This window comes from Myotis davidii, unplaced genomic scaffold, assembly GCF_000327345.1.
Source record: "Myotis davidii unplaced genomic scaffold, ASM32734v1 scaffold190, whole genome shotgun sequence".
NCBI classification, from domain to species: Eukaryota; Metazoa; Chordata; class Mammalia; order Chiroptera; family Vespertilionidae; genus Myotis; species Myotis davidii.
The window spans coordinates 554,729-564,507 of record NW_006283440.1 but is presented as its reverse complement, the minus strand read 5'-3'; positions in this window follow the sequence as shown (position 1 = coordinate 564,507).

The window sequence follows — 9,779 nt, the reverse complement described above, 5'->3', positions numbered from 1 at the left end:
GTTTTTTATTTCTTCTTTGATCTCTTTGGTAATCCAATCATTGTTTAATAGCATGCTATTTAGCCTCCAAGTGTTTGATTTTTTTCATTGTTTTTTTTGTAGTTGAATTCTAATTTTATGCCACTGTGATCTGAGAAGATGCTTGATATGATTTCTAGCTTCTTGAATTTGAAGAGACTTTGGATTCAGTCCCTTGCTTTGCATCACTTTGTATATTTCATTCCATTTCCGTCTGGTCTGATGTGTTTCTGTTGAGAAATCAGTTGATAGTCTAATGCAGCTGTGGGCAAACAACGGCCCGTGGGCCGGATCCGGCCTGTTTGAAATGAATAAAACTAAAAATAAAAAAAAGACCGTACCCTTTTACGTAATGATGTTTACTTTGAATTTATATTAGTTCACACAAACACTCCATCCATGCTTTTGTTCCGGCCCTCCGGTCCAGTTTAAGAACCCATTGTGGCCCTCGAGTCAGAAAGTTTGCCCACTCCTGGTCTAATGGGAGACTCTTATAGGTAACTTTCTGTCTCTCTCTGGCAGCCTTACTTTGTCGTTGGTGTTTGCCAACTTAATTATGACGTATCTTGGTGTCTGTTGTTTTGGGTTCATCTTGTTTGGGACTCTTCTTGAACTTGTGTGAGTTTTTTCTTCCCAATATCAGGGAAGTTTTCTGTCATTATTTCTTCAAACAGGTTTTCTATTCCTTATTCAGTTTCCTCTCCTTCTGGCTCCGCTATTATGTGGATATTGTTTTGTTTCATGTTGTCCCACAGCTCCCGTAGGCTCTCTTGCTTTTTAATTTTTTTTCCAGTTGCTGCTCTGCTTGGGTATTTTTTCCTACCTTGTCTTCTAGCTCGTGGATACGGTCCTCAGCTTCTTCTATTCTACTACTGATGCTTTCCATTGTGTTCTTTATTGCAGCTATGTCGTTCTTCATTTCCTCCTGGTTCTTCTTCTTTCCTTTTGATTCTTATACATGTTGTTGAATTTTTCTTCCATCCTTTCCAGTGTCCTTATGACCATTGCTCTGAATTATTTCTCTGACAAATTGCTTGCCTTCATTTTGTTTACTCCTTTTCTGGTGATTCCTCCTTTTGTTTTGTATGGGGGTTGTTTCTTTGTCTCCCCATATTTGCTCCTCTCAGTGTGTCTGGTTATGTGGCTCACTCTCCACCACACTGACCGAAAAGCACAAAATACAACTCAACAAGACATGACACAGAGGGAACAAAACACGAATGTACTCATAACACCGATAACCCCAAGAAACCCCTATAATGACCATCAGATAAAAGAGAATTAGGGGAGAGAAAAAAGCACAAAAGTGATGCTGAGAAAAGGAAAAAGGGTAAGAGAGAAAAGAAAAAAGAAGGGGAAAAATATACATATATCGGGAGAAACCTTCATAAAACAAACTAATAAACCAAAAAATGAAAACAACAAGCACCCAGAAAAAAAAAGAGGCGGGGAGGGGGGGGCGCTGAATCTGAAGAGGCAGAGCTTATTTCCAGAAAGTAAAGTAAAGGAATTGAATGAGTGGGGGATTGGCCTCAGTTCACCATAGAGGAGGTAGAAAGAGAATGAGTGGATAAGAAGAAAAGTAAAAAACAAAATAATCAATACTAATAAAATAAAAAGACAAAAAAGTTCCCTTTCTTTTATCTATCTATCTATCTATCTATCTAGTCATCTATTTTTGGAAAAGGAGAATAGGGTAGAGAGCAAATAGGCTTGAGTTTGGTGAATTGAACTAATTAAGCGATTAGGAGAAGAAGAGAGCAAGAGAGGAGAGGAAAAATAAAAGCATAACAAGTTGGTTAGTGAAGAAAGAGAAAAGAGAAAGGTGCATGGACTTGGAGCAGAGAGAGGAAATTAGATATATGAGTAAGCCAACAGAGACTACTCTAATAGTAACACATCAATAAAGCAGATAAAGAAGATCAATTTTCAACAAGGGGTAAAAAGAAAGGAGAAAGAAAAACTAAAGCAGGAACAGGAGAAGAGAAACAGGATGAAAGAGGGAAAAGTGAGGAAGAAAAGGTTGGCAAAAAAGAAAAAAATGAGATAAAGTAAAATAATGATATAAAAATAGAATGAAGAACACTAATCCAAAAAAACAAAAGGTTAAAAAAATAAAATAAAGAAAAATTTTTATTTCTTTCTTTCTTAAGTAAAAGATAAAAAAGTGCGGCAGTGAAGTGTCATTGACTTCAGTTGAGTTTTAATGTCCCAAGAGGCTGGTTTAAAACCCCTCCCTACTGTTCTGACTGCCACTTAGCAGTTTCCTGTTAGGTAGTCAGCACTGTATTGAAGTTCCCAGCGATCCACCGCTCCTCTGTGTCTGTCTCCACAGCGTTGGTTTCAGGCAGGTGGGACCATTCTGCCTGCTTTGTTTTTCTGCCTGATTTCAGTCATATTTACACAAGCGACTATTTCTGACACAGGCTGTAGGTGAGGGTGTTGCTGTATTAGTTTCTGGGACCAAATGGCCCCTCAACCCAATCCCTGAGGGCTCCCTGGGGGTATTCAGATTCCTTGTTTCCCAGCAGAGCTCAAGGCTTTGTGAAGATGTGCTGCTCAGAGGGGCTGGCTCTTTAGGAGAAAAATGGCTGTTTAGCGTTGGAGGAACGGAATGTCCCAGAACTGGATTCCTGGTACCTCTCCCTGTCTTGCTCCCCAGCCTCCACAAAACTGCACCTCCACCTGCATCGCAGCTTCAGTGAGTGTTTGTAATTAAAAGATCCTATTTACTGGGTTTAGCAAGTAAAAGCAAGGAAAATATAAAGGCAGAGCAACTGCATCACTGCTTGGCCAGTGCAGAACTTCAGGCTGCCTCTCTGGGCGCAGCCCCTCATGGCTGTGGACTTAGATGTAGAGTCCCTGGCTGCCAGCAGCCCTGTGGTCCCCCTTCCACAGTTGAGTGTTATACGTGTCCCCAATGGACACGGACGTGGTGTAGTGCAGTTTCCTTCTGACCCTCTCGTCCCGGTGGTCAGGCGTCTCCCTCTCCAGCCCAAATCCCTGATCCTACCATTCTCAAGGCATCCTCTGTCCTTTCCGGCTGCAGGTTTTCTCACCAGCTGTGTTTAATTCACTAATTCCGGGTGGATGTTATTCTATTTAATTATTTCTTCTATCTGCTCTGTGAGAAGGCACAGGTACATCCACCTATTTGGCTGCCATTTTGTCTCCCCCCAGACAAACTTTTTAGGAGCCCATGGCTAGGGAGGATGGCGTCTCGGTGTTCACGGGTTCACAGCCGAGGCAGCAGGTCCCTGACCGGTGTGGCGTAGGGTCCCACGTGGTGTCTGAGGTCTCTTTGGGTGGAGGTGAGGCTGGACTCCCAGTCACAGCAGCTCTCCCCTTCAAGATGGCGCGGACACTGCGGCAGAGCCTGCTGCCCCAGGAGAGATTTGCTGCAGTAGCAGAGGCTGCCCAGCTATGGGATCCTGGTCCGCCAGCCCTCAAAAGTCCTGCAGAATCTAACTGTTCCTCACTCACACACACTCATGTCCCACATATCCATGCACCCCCCTTTCGCTCCCGCACTCACTCACACTCTCTCCCTCACTGCCGTCCTGTAGGGTGCCATCTTGAAATCTTCCTTGAAAACAGTTCTTCTAAGAGGAATTATAGAGGGCAATGAAGGGAAAGTGATGTTTAGGCTGAGTCTCTAAGGAAACATAGGAAGACATTGCAGGTGGTCAGGAGAGTAAGTATGAATTCCAGGAGGTGGGGATAGAAATGGGATATTCGATAATGTGAGAAGTTTCGTGGGATTGGAGAGGAGAGTGAATGTTTGGAAGTGGCAGGCATTGAGAATGAAAAATCTGGTTTGGGCTAGATGAAGCATGTCAAACCTACGGCCCAATGGCCACATGGAGCCCACAACAAATATTTTTGGGGCCCAGCCAACAAAATGATAGGAAATGTTTTAGTAAATGTTTTTAATAAAAGTTTCATAACTTAATTTTTACAATATCCTGTTATACCTAACTAGAGGCCCAGTGCACGAAATTGTGCACTGGAGGGGAGGGGGTGGGGGTGTTCCTCAGCCCAACTTGCACCCTCTCCAATCTGGGACTCCTCGGGGGATGTCTGACAGCCGATTTAGGCCTGATCCAGAATTGGGCCTAAACCAGCAGTCGGACATCCCTCTCACAATCCAGGACTGCTGGCTCCTAACCACTTGCCTGCCTGTCTACCTGATTGCCCCTCACTGCTTCTGTCTGCCAGCTTGATCACCCTTACCCGGCATATTACCTCTTTATTATGTAGGATTATTAATAATGAACTACAATGTTCACTAATGACTGATTACTATAATCATGTTGCATTCATTTCCCTTATGTGCCTTATGTGCAGGCACACCATTTCTCTCCACTAATACTAGCAGCGAATATTTTAGCAGCCAATTGCCATGTCATTAGTCTTGAACTGACTTGTTTGGTGTGCGCAACAGGAAATGTTTCACTTTCAGAGAACAAGAAAAATAGGTTTATTTGCATCACACTTAGTAATTTGTGAAGTTATTCAGTGTCTGGTAAGTTAATGTTCAAGAAAAAATATTAATTTTTATTAAAATGTTCCATTATTTTATGTTAAGAATTACCCATTTATTTTAGCCCTTTGTATTCAGCATGTCTCCATCGAAATAAACCTACGTTTTTATGAAAATTCAAGCTTTTGTTTTTTTGTGGCCCACATAAACTTAAACCTTGGTTATTTGGCCCGTGTTAGCCTTTGAGTTTGACATGCTTGGGCTAGACTATTAAGGGCCTGCAGGTTGCTGTAAAGATTGTGTGTGTACTTCACCAGGCAACGGGAAGCCCACCATAGCTCCCAAGGAAGACAATGGGATAATCAGACATGAAAATGGAGCCTTCAGACTTCAGGGCTGAGGAATGAATAAAGGAATGAGTTAAAATACTTTTAAAATAGCCCAGAAAGTAGAAGAGGCAAACACCTTCATGGGCCAGGTCTCTGACTCCATGCCTTCATCAGACTTTCAGTTGAAATATGTTGATATAATATGACAGGGGCTTTTTAAAACTTTTCCTTTTGAAATAATTTTAGACTTACAGAAAAGTGGCAAAAATAGTAGCATGTTCCCATATAATATTCACCCAGCTTTCCTTATAGTAAAAATCTTCATGTTCATAGTACAGCTATCAAAACCAGGAAATTAACATCGCTAAAGCACAGTAACTAATCTACAGTTCATTTGAATTTTTTTCCCATTAATGTCCTTTTTTTGGTCCACATTACACTTAGTTGTCAGGTCTCATTTCCGCCCCCAATCTGGGCTAATTCCTTAGTTCCTTGTCTTTTAGGATCTTGACACTTTTGAAGAGTATTTAGCTAGCTATTTTGTAAAAAGTCCCTCAATTTGGGTTTAAGTAATATTATCTCATGATTAGATTGATGTTATACATTTTCAGCAAGAGGGCAAGTCCATGTTCTGCCTTTCTCAGAACAATGTCAGGAGGTACGTGATGCTGACATGTCTTATTATTAGTGATGATTGGTGAACATTCACCAATTGGTGAATGTTATAGGTAAACATTTTAGAAAATCCTAGTTTTGAGTCTCACTCCTTTCTTCTTGATCAATTTAGGTCCTTTGTCGCTTTTACTCTTCCTACTTTCATGAAGGAGTTTCCTGAATTCTTTGGAATAAATTGGTCTCTCTCTTCTCCTATAGCAGCGTTGGAGACTGCTGACTCTTCGGGTCTATACATCTTCCTTTTCTTGGTTTTAGTAATAGAACACTCTGAGTTGAAGCTAAGCACATGGCTGCCTCTCTAGGGGGTACATTTTCCAGATTCCCTTGAATGTCAGTGTGATCACAGACCAAGTTGGGGCCTATGGAATGTGAGTGGAAATAAGCCCTGCTCATCAGAGATAATGTCTCTTTTCCTAGACTTCCACTCAGAGCTATCATCTGCTGTGACTCTGCCTAAGACCCTGCCTTAGACCTTAGAGCCACATGAGAAGATGGCAGAGCTGCTCATGAACTATTTTGTGAAAGAGAAATAATGCCGCTGTATTTGAGGTCTTTTTGCAGCAGTAGCTTAGCCTATTCGCTATCATAAGAACTTAGAGTTCGACCCTGGCGATGTACAGCACCGGCAGGATCAAGACGGCCCCGGTGAGGTCAGGACGGCCCTGGTGAGGTTGAGACTGCCCCGGTGGGGTTGAGATGGCCCTGGTGAGGATGAAACGGCCCCAGTGAGGCTGGGCCAGATAATGGGGACCAGTATAGACTGATGAACAGGGGTAGATGCAGGGGCAGAGCAGCATTGAACAGACTATCAAACTACAGTGGGAAGCCTGGGGAGGGTTGGGTGGGGGCGTTAAGAGATCAACCAAAGGACTTATATGTATACATATAAGAATAACCAATGGACACAAGACACTAGGGGGTAGGGGCCGGGGGAATGTCAAGCGGGGAAAAAAAGGAGACATATGTAATACTCTTTGTAATACTTCAAGCAATAAAAATTATTTAATAAAAAAAGAACTTAGAGTTAAGACGGTGCAACCAAGAGATAATGTGTATTTTTCTTCTTCGTGTATGTTAGCCTTATTTACATAACTATGTTGCTGTATGTGGGAGGGGGTGCTGAAATTGTATAGTATTTTGTTGTTGTTATTTCTCAGAGCACATGCCGTAATTTATAATGTGAGTTCCCCAACGCTATCCCACTTTTTCCTGGGCCGGGAAGTCATGATAAGCTGTCAAATAATTCTTCTCTCAGCTAGACATAGGCTGGCAAATAGTAACACGTGGGCTCTGCTCTCCTAAACACCAGGCAGACACGGCTAATTGATCACATCATCTGCTCCTGAGCTGGGCTGCAGCAGCATCACCTTTCTCAAGTGAAATGCCAGGCAGCCACTACTTTTCTGCTGAAAATATGACTCCCATTTGCCATCTTGGAACTAGAATTTTCATACAAACACTTAAATATATCACGCCTTTCACTAGCATATAAACGATTCTCTCACTTCAGCATAAATAGCACAGACCATGTCAAGTTTATATCAGATTGCAACCAAATAGGTAAGAGATTTTTCTCATCTTTCCCCTATCTGTTTTACAGGAAAGAAACATATCTCACCACTTGCCTTCATCTCTGAATTCCCTGAGGCTGGGTTTACCTTCCACCTGTGTCTATCTGTGGCTTCACGGTTGTTTTCCTGTCTCTCTTTTTCCCTGAGGCAGGAGTTCCTGGGTAGGAAAGAGTTTCCCGCTACCATCTTGTCCTCAAAGCCTAGCACCACAGTGGTCACACGGACAGTCCGTTGCCAGGGGCTCTGTTATGCTAGAATAACAACTTCAGATTTTGTGACCGAATGCAACAACTTTATTTCCTACTGAGAAGATCTCGTTAGCAAATGAACTCAGGCGCAGAGGTGCCACCTTGCCACGTGCCTCCGTGGTCATGGACTCCTGGAGAAGGGAGCATGCTGAGTCACACATTATACTTGGAGCTTTCACATTTCATTGTGAAGAACCTCAGTGACTACCACAGTGTCCAGGAGTGTTCGTGAATGAATAGCCTGTCTGTCAACTCTGCTTTCCAACTGGAATGAGAGGCTCAAAGACCCACACTTTTCTCCTCCCTCCAGCTTGAAAAAAGCCAGAACAGAGAGACAGGTAAGCCAATGTTGACCTTGAGAGTGAAGGGCTCCTGGTGGCTAATTGGGCTGTCATTAAAAAACAAAGCCTAGCAGGCATGGCTAAACAGGGGCCTCCCAGACAAGCCACGCTCAGGGAGAAGCCTGCACTGAACTGCCTGCCTGCACTGAGCCAGCCCTTATAACGGAGTTCCTGGAATCAGATTTCAACCAATGAAACGAAGACTTTCCTCATCCAATCAGAACTGTGCAGCTGTATCCTCATTAGCATCTTCACTGAACACAGTGCTTCTATTCCATCCAATCGAGACAGTGCTTTTTGGATCAAGCAAACTGTGAAGACTTGGAGTTCTCATGTGGTCCCATTCAGGGACCATTCAGGCTTCTATCTGTCAGCTCCCCTCTGGCCCTGGGAGCGCACTTGTCCTTTCCCCGGAAGACTGCATTTCCCAGGCTGGGCTGTAACACCGAAGCTGTCTCATCAGACCAGAGTGGAGCAAAGCTGTGTCACTGGGGGGACGGGAACTGCCACGCGGAGTGGGGGAGAGACAGGCTGTCCCTCCGGTGCAGGCAGAGTAGAGCGGAGCTGCAGCACCCCCCAGGGCCACCCCGCCCAGGGGCCACCCCGCCCAGAGGCCACCTCACAGCCATGCCGCCAGGCCATATTATAACCGAGCTGTTTACATCTAATAAAGTCTCCCTTCGCCGCATTCCAAATGGGGGACTCCTTTTGGTGTTGAATTGTAGACAACAACCTTCCGCGGACACCAAACAGTACATTTCCAGGTCAGCAATATATACTGCCATCATTATTTTTGTGTCTCAGTTGGAAGGGGATAATTTTCGCTTTTCTAAAGAAAGATTCTACCTTCTGAGCATCAGAAAAAAAAAACAAACACTTGACATTTGCACAAGGGCTTACATTTTTTTATCAAACACTTAAGCAATGCACCCCCCCCCCAAACACACACAACTGTTTCAGATTAATTTATTACAATAAAGAATATCCCTTTTCCTCTTATAAAAACCAACATGGACTGGAACTTTACTTTTAGGAACATATTTAGACTGAGCATAATGACATTTTATTCATTAAATGTAAAACATGAACCATTAAATATTGATTAAAAAGACAATTCACTTTTCTCATGTGCTGCAACACCAAGCCTAGAGCATACAGGTGCCCAATAATTATTCGTTTTTGAATTGTGTTTTCCTCTTTAACTGCCTCCAAGACACTATCTTCCAGATTAATCTAAACATCTTTGGAGTTTAAGCAAAGGAAGGGGAAAACTAGCAGTCCTGAAAGTTAGAAGAAATTCGGTCAGGTCTTTGGAATTTATTATAAATGCCTTCCTTTTCTGTTTATTTCTCTATTGGCCTGGAAGACATTCTGAGACTTCACTTAATTCTTAGGTACTTTCAAAAGTTTTATTTCAGTTTTATATGTTGCATTTCAGTGTTAAGTATAATAATGGTACAGATGCTAGTTTTAACTTTGGTTTATTTTCTCTAGTGTCGTTATGGCTTGGAAAAAAGATGAAAAGGCTTCCTGCACTTCTAGAACATGAAAGGCCATTTCTGTGCTGGACATCCTTGTTTCCATCATCACAAGCATGGCCACTTTGGACCCAGAGGGTGATGTGGTGCATCCCGTGACAAGCTTGTTCTGTAGCATGATGTGGGGACAATGGACTGGGAACAGGCTTTGGGTTAAGCCCAACCTCTACGGCATGATGCACAAGACCTTCTGTGATCTGACCCCTGTTCACCTTTCTAGTTTTGCCTTCCAATGCTCTCACTTTAAAAAAAAAATTATCACCCAAGCATATGTTTTATTTTATTGATTTTCAAAGAGAGAGGAAGGGAGGGGGACACACACAGAGAGAAACATCAATGTGAGATAGAAACATACATTAGTTGCCTTCCATATGTATCCCCACTGGGGATAGAACCTGAAACCTGAGTGTGTGCCCTGACTGGGAATCGAACCTGTGATCTTTCAGTGTATGGGACCACGCTCCAACCAACTGAGCCACACCAGCCAGGGCTGCTCTCACTTCTATAGAGTGGAACAATAAATTCCCCAATAACAGGAATTGTGCCTCTCTTTCAACACCGAGTCCAAAAGTGACT